At 53.8% G+C, this 3,812-nt stretch overlaps 1 pseudogene; it reads left to right on the top strand.

The window, feature by feature from the left end:
- Positions 1-1,400: 1,400 nt before the first annotated feature.
- On the top strand, positions 1,401-2,990 carry LOC119921580 (annotated as a pseudogene).
- Positions 2,991-3,812: the final 822 nt, after the last annotated feature.

Here is a 3,812-nt window from a genome sequence, read left to right on the forward strand (position 1 = left end):
GAGGGAGGGGAAAAGCTGGGTGGGTGAGGGGAAGGGGAAGGTGAGGAATGGGAATGGCAGTTGGGAGCAAGGGAATTGAAAGTACATGGTGAGTCAGCAGGGCGAGTGACAGTACAGCGGGAGGTTAACAATAGAGTTGTAGAAGCAATAGAACAGTAGCAATGATATAAGAAAGCGATGGCATCACAGGGTCTAGTTAAACAATTAATATGCTATGGCAGTAATAAAATTGGCAGATAATGATGTCACAGAGAGCAGATACAAACTATTATGTTCTGGAGTAGGGTGGACTTGTTAAGGGGGGTCAGGGAGCAGAGATACCTGGGGAGAGGAGCAAACAGCCAACTAGCATGGGAGGGCTGAGTAGGTGTGAATGAGGTTGTCGTTAATGTAACTTGGTGCTAACAAGGGCCTTTTTCCCGGGGTTGCGGGCGGGGCGGGGAGAGTCAGTCAGGACCGGACCGGGAAGGGGGGTGATGGCGGATACTGTAAGGAAGGTCGCTTAAGTTGCTTAAGTTGATCAATTGCATAATAGACAGATGATCTAATAGACAAATAATCTATTGCATCAGTGCTGTGTCCGCGGCTGGCCCTTAATGCAACAGCTGGCTCGGAATGTTGTCTCCCACTGCGAAAACTGCCAGCTTCACCGGTACCGTTTCCAGGAGGGTCAGGTCTTCCGGAACTTGAGGGAAGGCAAGGTTTTATGGGGACAGTGGCAGATTGATTTTGTTGGGGCCCTCCTACCCTCCCCGCAGGGCTGAAGGTTTATCCTGAGTGGAGTGGAAATGCTGAGCGGCCTGGTCCCTGTGCATCCATGCTCTAGGGCCCACGCCTGGCAGGTTCTAGTAGGGCCTGGCCACTCGTTCCCACACCTCGCTATGCCCCAGGAAAGCCAATCTGACAATGGATCCCATTTTAAGAACCGACCCCTGCAGACTTGTGCCCGGTACCAGGCAGTACAGTGGACTTTTCACATGCCATATCGGCTGCAAGCCAATGGACCCCTGAAAGGGCAGCTTGGTTTACAAACACGACATACGCCAGACGCATCACCCCCAACCGCTCCATTGGTGGATCCATCACCTCTGGGAGGCGGTCCGCGCGCTAAACAATAGGCAGACACCCACTGGCAGCCCCAGGAGCTGTGCCTTTGATGGCAAGTGCATATCCTGCCACCCTCCCACGAGACGGACATTGGAGGCAGATTGGGGAGCGTGTCATTATTCAGCATCCCCAGAAAGGCCGGCTATAGGTTACCCATACGAAGCCTCTAACTGGGCAAACCTGGGATGATGCTGATGTGGGATGCCCACTAACTCTGGTGAGGCTTGGTTATCCTCCAAGACCTAGACCCTTCTCTCTTGCAGACACCACGCCTCGGAGTGGGGGAATGACTACATCGCTCTATGAAGCTGCTCGACCTATTCATCATCTTGGTCCTGAAGCGTGGGGGAACCCGCGGCAACACCTTCTTGAAGCCCTTGGCACGACCTGAACATTTCGAACTGTTGGGTTTATGGGCGTGACCCATTGAATGGAGAAGTGAGGTATCCCCTTATACCCTATCCTTATGACAACTCTACCTGGTCCGATGAAATGGGAGCCCCTCATCCCTGCAGCCACCGCCCTGACTCTGAACCAGCAAATGCCACCACGTACCTTAAGGTGAGTGGGTGGACTGGCCATGCTGTCTTCCCGTTCTGCTTCCACAACATTGACACCAAATTCTGGGAGGGCAACAGTTTCCACATATGTGATGCCGCTAAACTACGAGATGGGCTTGGAGTTGCAGCCGGCCACTGCGGCCGAGCGGCTACCGAGAAGGGGGTGGACGTCTGCTCTTACGGCCTGTTCACTGCGACCTGAACATTTCGAACTGTTGGGTTTATGGGCATGACCCATTGAATAGAGAAGTGAGGTATCCCCTTATAGCCTATCCTTATGACAACTCTACCTGGTCCGATGAAATAGGAGCCCCTCATCCCTGCAGCCACCGCCCTGACTCTGAACCAGCAAATGCCACCACGTACCTTAAGGTGAGTGGGTGGACTGGCCATGCTGTCTTCCCGTTCTGCTTCCACAACATTGACACCAAATTCTGGGAGGGCAACAGTTTCCACATATGTGATGCCGCTAAACTACGAGATGGGCTTGGAGTTGCAGCCGGCCACTGCGGCCGAACGGCTACCGAGAAGGGGGTGGACGTCTGCTCTTACGGCCTGTTCACTGCGAATGGGACCTTTGGCAATTGTGGCACTGCCTGCCTATCTCGTTGTGGCACCCGTGCCTATCGATGGCTCCTTACTGAGTGGGGAGGAGTGTGCTTCCTCGGGTTTGTGCTCCTGGCTGTCTGCCACACTCTGAGTCGCCCAGAAGGCTGACTCCAAAACCATCAGGGGGCCCTAATCGCAGAGTCAGAGGTTTTTTCGGGATAATGTTTCCTGCGTATAGGCTTGCACGGGCTGCCCGCTGAATACTTAACCTAGCTAAACTAGTTGAACAGATAACCAATGGCACTGCTGCCAGCCTCATGGTCCTCAGGGACGAAAGAGAGCCATCTGAACGACCGTCCTGCAGAACTGGATGGCCCTTGACTTCCTCCTCGCCAGCCAGGGGGGGCTCTGCAAGCTTACTGGAAAAGGAATGTTGCACCTTTATCCCGGACAACTCTAGACACGTGGACGCAATTGTTGCTGATATGTACCATGGGGTTGACCAGTACCATGATGATGACACCATTGGAGGAGTTTGGGACTGGTTCCAAGGATTCTAAGAACTGGCGGAGCTCGCTATTCTATGCGTTCCTGCTACTGCTCCTGGCAGGAGGCTTAGTGGGAGGATGTTGTTTACTAAGTTGCTGTTGGTCGGCTCTATCCACACAGGTGCGACGAACACTACAGCCGCCTCCGGCTCCCGCTTCTGTGCGCTATCTTATGATCGTTGTAGTCCACCAGTCATCCTCCCTACTTCTGATCTGCGCACCTTGAGGTCTCTGCCTCCCGCTCTCCTGGACAGGGGATGGGCCCTGTCCTCTGCCCAAAACCATGGATCCACTTTCCTGGCTTCCATGACCAGCTGGGGAAGGACATTGGTCCTTATGGTCAGGGGAGGGACGACGCTGGAGGGCACAGCGCCCGGGAAAGGATCCAGAGAAGGTGGGGTCAAGTGCGCACGTGTGGCGAGGGCCAAGGTGAGTGCCAAGGTATGTGCCAAGGCTACCCTGGGCACTGGCTATCCCAAGGTCAAAATGCTACCTGTGACGTACCTTCTCGGGCCGGAGGGGGCGGGGCGGAAAGATAGGTGTCACTGATGGCGGCGGTTGTTCCGGATGGCCACCAAGTCGCCGGGCTACTAAAAAATTAGTCAGACAGCATGTCAATGCCGAAAGGTTTAATAAAGTTTTATTGGTAAGGCCGAAGACCGAAAAGGGGGTAACGCACCCGGCGGTCTCATTTCCTTAAGGGAAAAGGCCCCGAGTGCCCTATACAACGGGCTTCTATACTGCTGTTGTTGATCACAGTGATTGGTAGATTTGAAAACAGTGGGGACTGGATTGGTGCAGATTTGGTACAGAACTGAGCGGAGTCTATCTACTTATTTGGTTTGGTTCCTGGACCCAGCCAGTGGGCTTCAGGGTCTAAGGCCCATACGAAATATGGCAACAGGACCGCGTACATTAAAACAATATCTGCAACCTTTCCATGGTGCATGGGGGCCCCCCATCATTACGTCCGTGCCGACCAAATAATGTATGGGAGATGAAAAGGACAAAGATTGAACAAGCAGAGGATGGAAGCCGGGACGGCCCA

Source organism: Tachyglossus aculeatus (assembly GCF_015852505.1).
Source record: "Tachyglossus aculeatus isolate mTacAcu1 chromosome 12 unlocalized genomic scaffold, mTacAcu1.pri SUPER_6_unloc_3, whole genome shotgun sequence".
In the NCBI taxonomy this organism is placed as follows: Eukaryota; Metazoa; Chordata; class Mammalia; order Monotremata; family Tachyglossidae; genus Tachyglossus; species Tachyglossus aculeatus.